General features: G+C 47.3%; 1 protein-coding gene across 5 annotated transcripts in view; it reads right to left on the bottom strand.

Moving 5' to 3' along the window:
- Nucleotides 1–17,575, bottom strand: part of LOC119170756 (solute carrier family 45 member 3) — a 269,172-nt gene that overhangs the window by 124,136 nt on the left and 127,461 nt on the right. The window contains exon 1 of one of the 5 annotated variants that reach the window (XM_075886768.1): nt 15,053–15,190. The exons of the other annotated variants lie outside the window; for them this stretch is intronic. The gene's annotated coding sequence lies outside the window, so the exon portion shown is untranslated. Of the gene's footprint in view, nt 1–15,052; nt 15,191–17,575 lie in introns of those variants that run through there. 5 annotated transcript variants of the gene reach the window in all.

Consider the following 17,575-nt stretch of genomic DNA (forward strand, 5'->3'; position numbering starts at 1 on the left):
GCCTTTTAAACTATTGTTAGACGTGATGGAGCAAGCCATGGAAGACAGCTCCTCTTTGAGGATGTCGCGTATACTAGCAGCCGAAGAGTGAGGCCAAGGGGCAGGCGGAGATGACAGTCCTTGCGCTTGGAGCTCCTCACGAATCAAAGTAGGGATCAAGGTACGTAAATCCGCATCAGAGGAAAGTCGGATGCCACAGGCGCCTGGGAGCAGCAGCATGGCCTGCATTTCATCGAGATGTCGACAGGTCGTGACGACATGCTCAACGGTGCCGGAGTTTTTGACGGCCAGAACGTTGAACGCGACGCTGTCGATCCCATTAAAGATTTGTCGAACACGGCCAGCGTCAGTCATATCCGAGTTCATGCGGCAGCAAAGAGAAAAGATGTCTTCGATATACGAGGTGTACGTCTCACCCGAGTGTTGTATGTACGCGGCCGTCGAGCTTCCTCTTCGAGATTTCAGCGTGAACGTTTGGTGTGCCAAAAATCCTGCGGATTTGCTAAACAAAGACAAACCACTCGGGAAAGCTGCCCTCGTGGTTATAATAGCACGTTTTTGCGACGTCCTATAGGTATAAGGCGACGTAGAGAAGTTTTTGGTGTGCGTCCCACTGGTTGAATACACTCGCCAAGTCATACTCCTTCAGCCATATTTCCAAATCGTCGCGTCGGAGACCGGTGAAGATACGTGGGTCTCGCTGCCGGGCGGCGACAGTCCACGCGGGGCTGCCTGGTTAGGCGGGGCTGCCAGATGTGCCAGGCCGCACCTGTTGGGCCATGACAGCAGACAAACGTAGCAATCCGTGACCCGAAAGCTCCAGAAGGTCTTCAGGTCAGAGGGGACTTGAGGGTCGACAGCAGCCTCCACTATTTTGCAAGACAGCTACGATATCGTGGTCTCGACGCTGTTTATTCAGCGGAGACGCAAGACCAAATCTTCGGACGAAGAAGATGCTCGCAGTGATGATGGCCATGCACAGGTGAAAAGGATGAAGAGCAAAAGCAGAGAATACTGTGCTCACACTATCATTTAAACCACGTAGTTTTACAGTGACGGGGCTCCAAGTGGGTGCAGATTCAACACCCCTCAGCAGCCGATGATGTGGCATTAAGTCATGTTTGACACACCCACGCGGCTCAAGGTCATTGCGACGCGATGAATAACCTTGGGAAAAAAAGTGACTGATGCAAAGTGCTAGGTGCACAAACATTGCGCCTAAATGCTACTTAGTGCTCAAATAGCGCATGCACTTGGCTTTCAACAGATGTAGATTTGCATAAGAACTCACATGTGGTCTATGCGACTATGTATAGCGAGTGAGTGTGCTGCATAGTTCATGTTTTTTTTTCACTGAGGCGAAGAATGAAGCTACTGATGACGTTATACCAAAAGGTCAGTTGACTTTTGGCTCATGAAATGCTATACTTGATGGCATTAGCGCAGAAGCTTTATTAAGTTTAATGTGACGATTATTGTCTTTTCTATTCGCTTGAAGAATGTCGTTTAATCTTTGTTTGTTACTAGACCACACTACAAAGCAAAAGCAAGTCTGCTCAGAATACTACAGGGTCACCTGCACTTCAAAAAAAGCATTGCTGGGTTGAGCGTCAAATAATATTAATTCGGCCTAAACTTGTGCTAATGCGAAGATAAGAAAGGCTTACTGTTTTTAAGGGTTCTATGATTTGTTTTCTTCCTAGAAGATATTCTACTGGTGTTCGTGGACACTTTACGAACTGAATGAATGAATGAATGAATGAAAACTATATCTTGAAACTCTTTAAAATAATTACAGCGCTGCTAAAATGCTCATTCGTTTAAGAACTCACGTCTACATACGCACACACCTTGGTCTAAAGAAACTTTGTGCATGGTGAATGGGGGCGTTTTTTTTTTTTTTGAAAACCACAACTCACACGACTGCCCCCGTGCAATGATGGTCGGCACGTGCAGACAGCCACTGAAAAGTTGCGAGTGCGTGAAAGTACGATCAGCAATGGCGAGCAGTTTATCACGGACAACGCGTTTCCGTCAACGGAGCATTTTATTCGTTTTTCTTTGCACGTGATATATATCCGCGAGTCACGAATTGCATAGGGCTTTAGAGGGAGAAAAAAATCGTGCGGACTGCAAGAGTGACCACATGGAAGCGCGTAGGCGCGTTTTTGAATCCCATAAAACGCGTGCGGACCTCAACAAAATAAAAGGCGCTGATTCCCGAGCAAATTGGACTATATACACGTGGAAGCGCAAAAGGCGCCACGCGCATGCGCCATAGAGAAACCGGGGAAACGTAGAGGCACTCATCGTGCGGACACACGTGACCAAGAGGCACTTGCCAAAGCGGCCGCCACTATTCACGGCGAACCTGTTGCACTCTATCCCTCTGACCGCCGTGTAAACGTCTGTATATCGTCAAACAAAGCAGTTTTCCTCTACCAAGACAACGGTTGCGCCTGATAAGGCCACTGAAACCTGTGATAACCACAGGAGGGTCTAGATTATAGCGACTGTCTACCATCTTCCCTTGCTCTTTTGCTTTGTGCCGCAATAACAAGCGCGCATACTGTGTCAGCCTTAAGGCGGTTTCTCTGAGAAGTGTGTATAATTTCTTTCAACAGAACCTTTCGATCAGTGTTCGGTCTCCTTCCATCGGTAGGATGAATTCCCACAACACTGTTGGGTGGAAGTGTTGACGATTGCACTACCGAGTAAAGTTGAAAACTGATACTGCGTCACCTTTTTGTGGGCTTCATCAAGTTTTGCTTCACAATAAAGCAAAATTTCTACGTGAGCGTTTAAAGCACGCACATATTTTTTCGTTGTTCTCATGAGCGCAGGCGAATGCGGGGCTCGCATTTCTCCGCCGTTTGCGGGCAGGCATGTAGGCAAGCGAACACACCGCCGAAAGCGCCGCCAGGCACTTTTGGAACGCATCAGAAAAATCGCAAAATTGCTCTCTGGCACAACCTAAAGCTGTCTAAAGTGCGTCGAACGCAACTTCAAGTTATACATGTCTGTTTTTCAGCACAATGAGTCTACGTGCAGAGATTTATTGTCCTGCCAGTAGATAGAACCACATTGGGTGACGCTAGTGGTCGTTATTCGTCAAAATTCAACATCAGATTAAATTTTGATTTCGTTTTCTATAAACAAAAATATGCTCTTTGCCGACCTAGTGATGAACAACCTTCTCAATTTCACCTCAGTCAGACAACTTTTTTCCGGGCAGTAGACAGTCTTTTAAAGCAAAATTGGGGCAACTTGATCACAATAACTTCCGCTCACCCTAACGCTCGGATCAAGTTCTGGCTAGTTCACGATAAACGTTATGTCTCCGCAACAGTAGTTATGGTATTACGAAACATTTATTGCTGATTAAAAAGTAATATTTGATACTACTACTACTACTATTACTACCGCTACTACTACTACTACTACTACTACTACTACTACTACTACTACTACTACTACTACTACTACTACTACTACAGTAATGCTAGAATTTCCCTGAATGGAAGCGCCAAGCAGTGCGATGGTGCCTCAGTTTAGAGCCCTAGTGGGAAGAATGAGTGACCAGTGTGGTAGAGGGGGGAGGGGGAAATCAGCCCTTCTTGACCAATCCACGAGAAGTACAGAAAAAAGCGTAGTTGTACCATAATAAGATAAGGAACTTGATTGACGGACTGCGGCGGCTCCATTTCCGATGGAGGCGGAAATGTTGTAGACCCGTGTGCTCAAATTTGGGTGCACGTTAAAGAGTGGTCTAAATTTCCGGAGCCCTCCACTACGCCATCTCTAATAATCATATGGTGGTTTTGGGACGTTAAACCCCACATATCAAATCAATTGATTAATGAACTATCCACAAATTCACGTAGAGGGAATGTTACGTAAGGTTACGCGGTAAATTACTGGAGACACAAACAGGAAAAGACAAACTAAAGAAAACACCTTGCCGTCCGACCGTATTTGCATCAATAGTATCCAGTACCATAGATTTTATTTATTTATTTATTTATTTATTTATTTATTTATTTATTTATTTATTTATTCACATTACTTTACAGGTTCCCGGGGGGACATTGAGTAAGGGGGGCGAGAATAGAAAACACAAAATAAAACAGAAGCAACAGAGTACAAAAAAAACTACGATGTGGTAATATAACATAATGTAGAGAGGAAGGGCATGCAAAAAAAATGTAGTTACAATGGTGGTGTCTAATACAAAGTTCAATAAATGGCAGGTACTCAAAATAAATGGTGCCGAAACATGAGCACGAGGAACTGAGTCAGAACACATTGGCAGATGATGATGATATGTGGGGTTTAACGTCCCAAAACCACCATATGATTATGAGAGACGCCGTAGTGGAGGGCTCCGGAAATTTCGACCACATGGGGTTCTTTAACGCGCACCCAAATCTGAGCACACGGGCCTACAACATTTCCGCCTCCATCGGAAATGCAGCCGCCGCAGCCGGGATTCGAACCCGCGCCCTGCGGGTCAGCAGCCGAGTACCTTAGCCACTAGACCACTGCGGCGGGGCAACACATTGGCAGATATGTACAGGTATACAGAGCTATATTTTTATAGAAAGTAATGCCGGTATACTTGGTTGCGGAATAGTGTATGGTCAGTGATTGAAACTATTGTGTTAGGAAGATCATTCCATAGTGTAACGGCTGTGGGCAGTGCTGATAAGTTAAATGCTTGGGTGCGGCCGTAAATGCGTTTGAAGCTTCGCTGGTTGTTTATCGATTTGACATGCGTACGAGAGTTTCTAGGGAAGGGGGAATAGATAAGGGCAGTTTACATATTTGTGAAGAAAGCAAACGATTGCAACAGCGCGACCGAAGTCGTGGATACAGAGACTTTCTCCATTCCCTCACAAGAATAGGGAGCTTCACCATTCCTGCATTGAAGCTAATCAGTGCCGCTCCTATACTAGGATTCAATCTGAATATTCGCGTACGTATACGCACTACTCAAAGCCATAAAAAAAATCTTTGGTTTCCCGCGAGTTTCGTTCACAAAGTCCGAATCACGAAGTGCAGGCGCTTCACAGAGAAGCAGGTCGGAACTAACTCGCGGACCGATACTGCCTCTTTCACTTTCGTGTCCTTTCAGACACAGCCACCTTGCGCTTCTATTCACGGGCGAAGATGAACCACTCCAAACAGCTTTTTTGGCTTAGCTTGGCTCCTTCCACAGCCTGTGTAAATACGGTGCCCACATGTGAACGGAGCTATGAGCTTCGCGCCGCTTAGCACCGATGCCGATGAGCCGAGTTAAGGACGGAGCTGCTACGATGATGCGTCACATGTGCGACACGCGTGTCTTGCTATAGTCAGCTGAGCACCAAGTGCTTGAAGAAAGACAAACACTTTTGGCAAACTAAACGATTAAACACAACGGCGACATCAAAGTATATGCGCGAAGCTCTCAAGAGCCATAAACGGGAAATGATGCCGCGCGGTGGTACAGTGGTTACGACGCTCAGCTACTCAACCGAAAGTCGCTGATCAGATCTCGGCTGCGGCAGTGGCCTTTAGAGAATTAAAAAACGCTACAGGCCCGCGTAGTATACTTCGATTTAGGCGCATGTCAAACAGCCCAAAACCACCTCCAGCTGTTTAAAGTGCGCCTAAATCGAAGCTCCCGAAACCCTCCACTACACGGCGTCTCTCATGATCACATCGTGAGTTTTGAACGCGAAATCGCAACAGATGTTATCGATTAGCTCATAAATTCATGTCGCACACACTTTTTTATATCTGTGTGTTCCTCAACAATCCAGCTGTATATACAGAGCAGCAAGGTCTGGAAACTCTGAGATTGTGCACGCGTCATTTTTCAACTCACTCGTCAACTAGCTAATGTTACTGAAGCCTTCACAGTGCAAGGTGTTGTCAATAACTAATCGTCGAACTCCCGTTATCTCATCTTACATAACACATGATCAACCCATCGCACCAGTCAAATCATTCAAATACTTAGGCGCCGCTATGACAAGTGACGTTGATTGGTGTTCACATGTTAACAACGTCATAGCATCTGCTAACGAAAAGCTAGGTTTCTTTAAACGTCACTTAATAAAATCCTCCCCCCCCCCCCCCCACGAAAAGCCTTTAGCATACACATCGTTTATCAGACCTAAACTCGAATACGCTTCTTCAATCTGGTGCCCGCACGAAGCTTACCTTGTCAATGCCCTTGATTTCTTTCAAAATCGTGCTGCGAGGTTCATTCGCCCCGCATATTCATAGATCAGCGTATCATATTTAAAAACAGCCTTCCTCCCGTATCATATCAAACAGCGTCCAGCTTTATTTCACAGATTAATACTTTACAGATTTTCTTACAGTTACGTCTTAATCGCACCATACATCTCGCCACCAGCACGAGTATCACATCGCACCGGTCATTCTTTGAATGTTGCTCGCCACAAAGTGCGCGCTGTCACTTTTTCATCTTTTTTTCCTCGTGTGGCTGGAGATTGATTGATATGTGGGGTTTAACGTCCCAAAACCACTATATGATTATGAGAGACGCCGTAGTGGAGGGCTCCGGAAATTTAGACCACCTGGGGTTCTTTAACGTGCACCCAAATCTGAGCACACGGGCCTACAACATCTCCGCCTCCATCGGAAATGCAGCCGCCGCAGCCGGGATTCGAACCCGCGCCCTGCGGGTCAGCAGCCGAGTACCTTAGCCACTAGACCACCGCGGCGGGGTATGTGGCTGGAGATTGAAACGGCCTTCTCTACGACATTGCTACTATAGCTTGCTCATCTGAGTTCATCAAAAAAGTGTCTGCATTTCACTCACCATAATATTTTTCTCTATTTTCGTAAACCCACCCCTTATGTAATACTCCTTTTTGGGGCCTCTAAAGAATATATAATGAATGAATGAATGAATGAATGAATGAATGAATGAATGAATGAATGAATGAACGAACCGACGAACGAACCAACGAACGAATGAATGAATGAATGGACCAAGTCTCCGGTATCGCGTGTTTTCAGCTGTGCCTTAATAGCCCTCCCTATACGTCGACCGTGCAACAAAGCCGATCGGCGAAAAAACTTTTTAAGGAGCTTGCCCGCCGTGGTGGTCTATAGTGGCTAAAGTACCCGGCTGATGACTCCCAGGTCGCGGACTCGAATCCCGGCTGCGGCGGCTGCATTTTCGATGGAGACCAAAGTGCTGTAGGCTCGTGTGCTCAGATTTGGGCGCACGTTAAAGAACTGCAGGTGTTCAAAATTCTGCGAGCCCTCCACTACGCCGTCTCTCATAATTATATTGTTGTTTTGGGACGTTAAACCACGTACCAATCATGTCAATCAATGAAGCGTAACTTACTCGAATGCTGCGGTGAAGGACGACGCGAGTAGGTCTTCATGTGTACAGCTACTCAAATCCTTATCTAGCGAGCACGAGCGGTGACTATTCTGTGTTTCATCGCCATATGACGCAGCGAAATCGCAAGGAGGGCAAGTGCTGTCTCTTACTGTGGGTGAGGCTAACCCACTAAGCTCGCTCAGCTGGGCCCATCGTCTCCTAAGCTGTTCCTTCCGGGGGGCGTCACCCCTTCGATGTTTGACGGACGCACACAATGCTCATACAGGAAGTCCGTCAATGTCGTCCCCGTTCACTGCGTTGTGAAACGTCAAAAAAGGTAGAGGCCTGTGCATTGTGCGATGTCAGTGCCCTTAAAAAAAAAAGAGATAGTCCAAATTTTCAGCGTCCTTCTGTATACGGCGTTCCTTAAAATCATACCGTGGATTTCGGACGTTGAACCAAACATATTTATTATTATTATTATTATTATTATTATTATTATTATTATTATTATTATTATTATTATTATTATTATTATTATTATTATTATGTTCCGAAGGTGAACACTGCAGCAGGAGATCAAGGAAAAATTAAATTGAACGATATGCTTCACGTCCATGCTCAGGAAATATGGCAAAAAAATGGTCCACCATAAGCGCCTAGATGTTGCCAATCAAGCATGCTTTGTTCGTGCATGTGCTTAACCTCGGCTTGTTGGAGGCTCTCTTCTGTCAAGAATTGCACTGAGGAGCTGTAATTTGGTCGTTTCCGCACGGTAGTTGGAGATTTTGGTGGCTGTTCGTATAATTACGCTTACTTGAAGCAACATTGGAAACGGTACTAGAGAAAAAAAGATGTAGTGAATAGACACACAGCGAGGCATTTCCTTGAGTATCCTTTAGAAGCCATCTTCCAACGGAATAAAATATTGAGCCCATTCCCAATCGCAGAAAGAGGGCCAGAGAGCTTTGGGTTGCGCGCGCGCGCCGTATTACTTCTGTCTTTCTCCAAAAGAAGCTATACCCTCTACAAAACGCTATTTTCGGGCCGGCATGGCGGGATCGGCATGGCGTAATTCGCGTTAGCCTGCAGAAGTGCCCAACGAAGGTAGTGCCACGCGATCACGAAGACGCTGCTTGGGAATTCAATTTTCTCGAAGTCGAAATTTTTCAGAACTGTGCAGTTCTTGATATTGACATCAGGCATTTTCCAGCAGGCCGATGTCCGTATGCCAGCGTGAAGTACTGCAATGAAGCACTTATAGCAAGTGTACTGCTTCTCACTTGTTTCTTCAGTCGGTGATAGACTAAGGTTGCACGCGGGCTTGTTGGTTATCCGTAGTATCTGAGGCATAGCGTATCCAGGACGGGACAGAGAAGAAGATACATAACACATAAACAGCGCTAACTTTCAACAATGCAGTTTATTCCGAGAAACAACAATACATGGCGTGTCACAAACCACGTGCTCGAACCGGAAATTGTATATCTAAAGCAACTCAGGCGACACTCAAATATTCAATTTTTTTTTCACTGATAATGATACAGATGGCTTGCTCATACACGTGTCAACAAACTGGGCGATGAACGTCGCTTCTATAATGAGCCTTGTCATTTCGTTAGTGCTCCTTTCGATTATACTTGTGTGATAAAAGAGGAATTGGCACCCGCACTTCTTGCAGTGAATTGCAAGGAAACCCTCAGGCTGCACATTGGCCACGTTGTTCTTGAATTCGTTCAGCCTATTATTGATGCATCTACCAGTTTGGCCTATATAGCATGCATCACACGTTAATGGGATTTGGTAGATGACTCCTATGATGCACGCTACAAACCTGTTACGGTGGTTCTTTTCGCACAGACCTTTCTTTGGGCGCTCCGGCTTGGTATTTTGGTAAAGACTGCTTAGCCTAATGGGTGCCGAGGAACCTACTTGCACGTCGCAACGTTCTGCTAATTTCTTCAGGTCATGTGAAATACCATGCATATACGGTATCACAGCTACACTTTTTCTTGCAGGCGTAGCACACGTTTTTGTAACTCCGTCGGAGCACATTTGCCTCAAAAGGTTTTCTGCGACAGAAGTCAGGATGTGTTGTGGATACCCCAAGTCAGCTAAACCTTTTGCTTGCTCTCTCATGCTTAAAGGCAAACAGTGCTGGCAGGACTTCTTCAAAGTGTTAGTAAGGCACGTCTTAACTACCCCTCGTTTGACGAGCTTTGAATGCACCGAGTTATATTGATTGATATGTGGGGTTTAACGTCCCAAAACCACCATATGATTATGAGAGAAGCCGTAATGAAGGGCTCCGGAAATTTTGACCACCTGGGTTTCTTTAACGTGCACCCAAATCTGAGCACACGGGCCTACAACAATTCCGCCTCCATCGGAAATGCAGCCGCCGCAGTTGAGATTCGAACCCGCGACCTGCGGGTCAGCAGCCGAGTACCTTAGCCACTAGACCACCACGGCGGAACACCGAGTTATATGGCAGTATATGTTTTTTAGCACGAGGGTGATAATACCATGTCTGATCGTCATTGAAAACAAATTGCACATCTAAAAAAACGAAATTACATTGTCACAAGGCATTTAAAAGGACACTTCGAGGGGTTCGGAACACACTTGCTTGAACTGTTCGGTTGAGTTGTCAACAGCTATTACAATATAATCTACAAAACGGAACATTTTAAGAACATTTGACCCTTGTAGTACACCATTGAGGTCTCTGTCTAACTTAGCCAAGTACAAAGTGCTTAAACCAGAGCGAGACAGGACCCAATGCACACCCCATTATTCTGCAGATATGCTGATCCCTTCCAAGTAATAATAGTCAACGACAAGTGAAAACTAATAAGCTTTTTGAAGCTTTCTGCAGGAACACCTACTTCGTTCTAAAATTTGACAGTTCCAAATTCTTCAATGGATTCATGAATGCAAGTCATTTCTTGGGTGTGGGGCAGTGACTAATAAAGGTCTTTTATATCTGCCGAAAAAGCTTGCATTCTTTTTTCAGCATGCTGATCACCAAATCCTAATATCTGTTCAAAATTCAAAACAAGAAAAGGTCGTTGATATGAAGAATGTTAAGCTTATCCATTAAAAACGATGCCATGCACTTTTGCCAACTACCCCTTTCTGATATGATTACCCTAAACAGGACGTCGACTTTATGTGTCTTCGCGCTAAAAAACACGTCGAAGCTGAGCTTCTTAGCCTTTTCAACGCTTTTTTGCAAACCTGTTAGGTTCATCTGCTTGCATAGCCTAATAGCCTTTGCTCGAACCTTATTGAGCGAGATACAAGGATGTTCACTAAAAAACTGATTTCATGGCGTGACTTGCCTTTTTGTCAAGTGATTGGTGAGAAAGGGCGGCAAAACCGCCTTCCTTGTCCACGGAAACAACGCATAACAGACTCCCACGTAAAAAAAAAAACTGATAGTGCAATTCACAGGAAGCTTAGAATCAGAAGGTTTACATCGCTTTAACACAACCAAGCCCGCGGAATTCATTCTAGCAGCTTCGTCCTCAGGTGTTTGTTGAGAAACCTGCCGTATAATGGATAAAAGCTCACACTTGTTCCTCCTGGCATCCACGGCGAACCTAATCCCAGAAGACGCTGCACGTCGTCGGGTAGATAAAGTCTGTCAAGATTGTGGAGAATAGTAGAAAGTGTCTGATGCGTGTTTGCAACGTGTTGCCGAAGAAGCCGCAGCTGAGGCTGCCACAGCAACTCGGGGAACTGGCCCGCGAGTCGCATGTGTTCTCGGAACTGTTTTCTTGCCGTGTGAACTTCGAAGCTTTTGTGCAACTGGACGTCAAGGTAGCAACGGAAGATTCGAGCATGCCTCAGCGACTCCGCTCTGGGGATCTTTATAATACGCGTCCCGTGTTCTATGGAGGTCTTGAAGCCACCGAAGAGAGCTGTGATGGCCTCCGGAAGCACACGGCTTCGGAGGCAAAAGCCAAGAGATCGGGCCTTACAAACGGTTGTGGCGATTAGGGCAACTGTATTGCATAGATTCCCGGAGAATGCAGAAAAGAACCCGTTGAACTGGAAATGTAGTCGACTAAGGTTGCACGGCAGGCTTCTTGGTTATCCATAGTATCCGAGGTATAGCGCATCAAGGAGGGGACAGAGAAGAAGACACATAACAGATACAGAACACGGTCATATATGCTTCAGTTCAGAGCACACACAGCCGGAGTGGAGAGTTGCGCGGGTGTTCCTCCCGTCAGAGAACGTCCACGTGCTTCTCCAGTCCGGCTGTGGTTCACATTGGGGCAGTATGTGCGTGAGGCCTAGTCTTCAAGGGACTCGCTTTCAGAAAAGGGGGGCGGGTGTACCTGGGTTCAAACTACAGCAGCCACGACAAAAAATTATTTATTTGGTGGACGACACCTGTGAGTGAAGTGTTTATGTAGTGTAACCCCCGAATGCAGAGATGTTACTTGGCTCGCGACTTCAACTTAACTTGAGCAAGTCGGCGCGAAGCAAGCAGCGGACTTCAAAACACCCAAGTCAGCCTTCGCGTTTCATAGACGCTCAGGCTGTCTTGCTTGGTCAAGTCAAGAACGAGCTTCGAAGCAGAAACACGCTGCTCGCCTGCTAACGAGGGTAATAATGAAGTTGTTCGCGTAAGGCATGCATTACACCAAAAAAAAAGGCCATACGTTTTAAAATAACTATAAAAACGAAGGGCCACAAGCATATTCTTGCCATTTTACGGCTAACGAGCGGCACGTGGTGCCTGCCACGACAGCGATGCGCAGTGTTGCTTCTGTAAAGCGTTCGTTGCCCGCTGGTTTTAGTGGCCACCCAAATGCGGTGCGTTTCTCCACGGTTGCTTGTTTGGAGGCGAAACAAGCATCGCGTTGGGTTCTTTCGTCCTTTTTTTTTTCTCAATCGAATGCCATGGCTTGTATTTGTGCTGACCTGGCTCACGAGGTGACGTGATTTTCACGGTATTTGCCTTTCTGTTCGCCTGTGTGCATGCCTGTAATGGGCTAGGTCGCAGTTATTATGAAAAAAAAACAAGTTTTGGGAACAAATGTGATTCGTATCCTTTTGTTGAGCTTGGTAAACAAGAGAAAAAGCGGGGGTCAGGATATTGCCCTCAGCAGAATTCTGTCTCGCGGGGTGCAGCAATGTATCGCTGCATGATGGTGACGCGAATAAAAAAACCCGTGATAGGGGGCATCTCTTTTTTATGTGTGTGTAATTTTACGTAGCGTTGTGCTACAAGCGATGCCTTTCTGAGCGATAAACAGCGCCCTAGAAGGGACGAAAGGATAGACGAGGAACACGGACACAGCACCGAGTCATTTTTTTTTTCACCGAAAGAGACGAAAAATGTCGTCGCGTTATAGAAAAACAGAAATAGCCTTTGCGGTTACGGAACACTTCGGCGTTGTCGACACCGGGGCTATTAATACGCACGTGTGTGTAGTCGACACAACCTGTAACGCAAGGGAACTCAACCACTTCATAACAGTCCGCCGGCTGCGGAAAGCGCACCAGCATCGCGTACAGGTGCTTTGCGATGAGTAGCGTAACTTTTCCGACTGCACGGCACACTGTCGACTACGGAATGCGGACGAAATTTCCGGTGTCTGGTTGGTATGTGCCAGCGCTGTAAAACCTGAGAGCCATCAGTAGCTGTAATACTGGAGGCACGGGCTGTCTTTGGTTGTTCCCACTTTCACGGAGCGGCAACATAACGAGCAGCTGTCCCACGGCGTTCTTCATGAATCTGTACCTAGCGTGGAATTGTTGCTCGTCGTACAACTCCATCGGATTTCCTTGGTCACGTAAAGCGGTTCCAAGAATCTTCGGCAGGCAGTGCGCCTCAAAAAATGCTACGCTTATGGCGAGGCAAGCAAACTCAAAAGCGGCCACCTTTCGCGCGACGTCCATTCGAGAGGTGGCCATGTTGGAATAACGCGTGAAGTCGCTTTCAAGCTAGCCCCGCAGCTGACTTGAAACTTGTCCTGACTTCGACCGAGCCAAGTCGCCTTCAAGTCATCCGCAAGTTCGAGAACGATTTATGGCGACCGGCAAGACTGTCTTGAGACGAGAACGAGTCAAGTACGAGTCAAGTAACATCTCTGCATTCGGGGGTAAGCTACACTGGCCGAAGTTGAGCAGCTTCGCGTGGCTTACCGAGAGCCGCGTTGCGCATGCCTGAGGAGCAGTGACGGCAGACGACGTCCAGCTGGCTCACCGGAGAAGGCCGCTTGAAAGCTCCTGGAGTGACGTGTCGCTATATTGGTCCGGCGCTTGACTCACTTGAGCTTGCTCGCTAGCCCATGCGTCCGTACGTAGCTTTCTCTACGTCTATTCTGGCACGACCGAGCCAAGCCACTGCTACGTTTTCGGAACACCACCACCAGCTCAGCTGCACAGGTCAGGCAATACAAACCTGGACTGAGAAGATTGACCGCGTCCTTCTGGAATCGACCGGAAGTGAAGGTCCTTCCCGTCGTCTTTTATTCAACACAAAGATGGGAACGACACGACGTGTCTGGCTGACTGCCAACTACTTCCGTGACGGGGAATTATGTTCGTGGTGTCGGCGATTTTCTCTGATTGAACGTGTCTCAGGCTTTTCTTACCATTATGCCAAAACCACGCGTAAACTTACGTCGTGAGCACACTTAGGGCCATCTGCGGAACTTATGCCGTATGTGCTGCTATCAGCGACGCGAGAAAATCGTCAGGCTTGGCATATCCGCAGTGCGTTAGCGGTAAGACTATTTCACATTCACAAGCGCAGCGTCATTTGAGCACACCGTCGTTGAAGACGCTTGCTGGTGACATAGAAGGCCGGATAGTAAATAATGCATATTAAACAGAATGCGCATGTGCCGAGAATCGAGTTGGCGTTTCTGCTAGCAGCGTGCGGCACGCACTCACTTGCACACGCTGCTGAACTTGGTCCCGCCAAGCGTGCTCACTTCTGCACTTTACTGACTGCAAGAGGCGCCACGGCAGTTGTGCATTATTAGCTATCAATATGGCTAGCAAGTTTTCAAGCCAGGCAGTTGTTGCGGCTTACGGAACGGGGCAGAAGCGCCGATCAGCAGAATCCAGTATCATGAAAACTGGGAAATGCTTGCAAAGAAAGTTTCGCTTTAACAAGCGCGTGCTGAAAGTCAGCGCCATGTCTCGCGTTGGTTTTTACATTCCTAGGCCACCCGGTGGACTCAGCGGGATGCCGATGTTTAAGCGGAATGAGAGGCTTCACCACGAAAAAGCTTCACGAGATAACTGGCGAAAAAATGAGCCCCAAGCACAGCCTATCTATACCGAGCCCAAGGTTTCGTTGATGAGCAGTTAAGTGCACGGTGCCATGGCAAAGCCGCAAGCGACCTACACAAGTCCACCGTCGGATACCGATTGCCCCTTTGTGCCCCGCGCCTTCGGTCCACTTTGCACTGTGTTTACTGTGCATGCACGAGGCAAAATGTGCTGTAACACTAAACTACTAACCAATGCAGAAAGCGGCACTTGCCTCACAATACAGCTTGGGGGAACGATCGGTACTCGCATTGCTTCTTCTAGACGTCAAGCCGGTAAGCGGTCATGCTCCTCCTGGAGTTGAAACCTCGCATCTTGACAACAAGCTCCGGAACTAGTGATTAGCCTACACCGAAGCACACACTCCTCTAGAGAAAAATGACAGGCTCCACAGCTTACCTTTCTAGGCAGGATCGTCGTGGAACCAAGCACTCATTCGGGTAATGGGCAACGCATTTCACCGATCACAGTGGAACGTGCACATGTATGCAAATACGAAACGCGTTTACGTAGTACATTTCATCAGTATACTGACGAGATCGCAGAGCATCTGCACGTGGGTGCAAGAAAATCAGCAAGTTTACCACACTGACGCGATCGTATAACACTCGAGCATCTGCGCGATGGCGCAATAAAAACAGGAAGTTAACAGTATAACAGTTATTTATCGTGTTGTATTCGTGTCTGACTTCTTTCGCTTCACTTTGAATCCTAGAGAACATGTGGTTATCAGCTTTTCTTTTGTTTTTCGTGGAGCCATTCTCTTCCTCTCTTACTTTCTGGAAAACACACTCCGAACGGCGCGCGCAAGCAATCAAACTCCGTGCGTGGTTAGTTCGGCGCGTGTGTCTTCACTGCTTGTTTCAAGTAATTCTTTAGCATTTTATTTTATCTTATCGTCGCCATATTCGCCGCTTTCTTTTCAAAAAGTACGCTTTCCAGCTGTCGCTTTCAGGATTTCCTTTTGCGGAGGGCGAGAACGAGGAGGCAACACAGTTACACGGCCTGTCTTATGCGCTGCGCCTTTCAGGGGCCACAGCGAGTGGCCCTTGTAAGCAGTGATTTGCAGGCCGCCTACAGGCGTCCAAATGAGAAAGCCGCGTATTAAGAACGAAAGAGTGACATTGAAGCTATACGCAGGAACAAGCGTGTAAAAGAAGGAACAGCAATGTAACACAAGAGGAAGGGCGAATAAGCACCGGAGGTGCTGGTGGCAGGGACGATGTGCCGCTTGCGTTGAAAAGGAGACGCCTCGTATTACCATCAAGCGTTTTCATTGATCGAGCCATCACAACAAATAGAATTGTTACTAACAAAAAAAAGGAAATGTGCGTGAGCTAAGTAAGCTAAAAATCTAGAACGAATGGCCACTCTTCATTCTAGCATTCTTAGTATCTTCATTTGACGAAGGAAAAAAGTTCCACTTCAACGAACTGAGCTGCCGGACAGCACAGTTTTCCAAAGTGGGCGAAGAAACCATGATATTGCCACGAACCATGCATTGGGTTTGTTTATTTGTGTTTTGTTTTTTCGGCCTGGCTGCGCCGGCCTGTGCTATCGCCTTTTTCACAGCGTTTCGAACAAACGCTATCGAACAACGCTTCAGGCATCGTTCGATAGAAACAACGCTTCAAGCGTTGTTTGTTAGAAACGCTGTTCGAACGAACAGCATTTCTAACAAACCCTATCACGGCGTTCTCGATACAATTCGACTATTCGAGAAACCCTCGCGCCGAGGGATATAAATTCCCGCACAGCCGATGCCGCGTCGTTCGATCGCCGACGCTCACTAGCGTGCCCGTCGTTTTGCTGGCCGCTGCTTCGCCGCCTGTGTATTTTTTCAGTTGTTAGGGGAGCACAGGTTCACTCCAATAAACTTGTTTTCCTCATAGACAACTGCGTCGTCCTTTGCTGCGTGACATCTGGTGGAGGTGCGGGGTACATGAACCCTAAGCCATTGCCAAGCCGACAAGCACGCCCAACTCGTGTCAGCCGCCGACAGCAAGGCCTTCAGCCAGAGTTTGGACTGCTCCCGGATAAAAAAAGGAAAGAAGACGTAAAAACCACGATCATCAACGCAGGCACCATGACCAGCGCTACCAACCCTCCCGTCGTTCTGCAACAACCTCGTGAGCCCCCATAATTCCGAGGATCTCCTGGTGAAGACCCGGAAGAGTGGCTGGAGAAGCTGGAGCGCATCCGCATCTTTAACAGGTGGGATGACGAAGAAACGTTTCGTCATGTCTTCTTCTATTTGGAGGATGCACCTCGAACGTGGTTTGAGAACCATGAAGGCTCCCTAACCGACTGGACTGTCTTTAAGAGCGAATTCCTCAAAACATTCGCTACGGTTGTGCGGAAAGAACGAGCCGCCCTTTTGTTCGAGACGCGAATGCAACACCCTAACGAAGGTGTTGTACTGTTCGCTGAGGAGATGAAGCTGCTGTTCCGGAGAGCTCACCCCGAAATGGCAGAAGAGAAGAAGGTGCGCTTTCTGATTCGGGGAGTTAAACAAGAGCTCTTCGCGTGACTCATCCGCAACCCCCATAAGACCGTCGCTGAGTTCGTCACCGAGGCTTCGATGATCGAGAGGACCTTGGATATGCGTTCGCGGCAATACGACAGACCACTCAACACCCTTTCGGTGAACCCGGTAAACGCCCCTGGATTGATTGATTGATTGATATGTGGGGTTTAACGTCCCAAAACCACTTCATGATTATGAGAGACGCCGTAGTGGAGGGCTCCGGAAATTTAGACCACCTGGGGTTCTTTAACGTGCACCCAAATCTGAGCACACGGGCCTACAACATTTCCGCCTCCATCGGAAATGCAGCCGCCGCAGCCGGGGCCCCTGGATTGGCGACGAAAGACTTGCGGGAGACCATCCGCGCCGTCGTTCACGAGGAACTGAGGAAATTG

This window comes from Rhipicephalus microplus, chromosome 2 (genome assembly GCF_043290135.1).
Source record: "Rhipicephalus microplus isolate Deutch F79 chromosome 2, USDA_Rmic, whole genome shotgun sequence".
In the NCBI taxonomy this organism is placed as follows: Eukaryota; Metazoa; Arthropoda; class Arachnida; order Ixodida; family Ixodidae; genus Rhipicephalus; species Rhipicephalus microplus.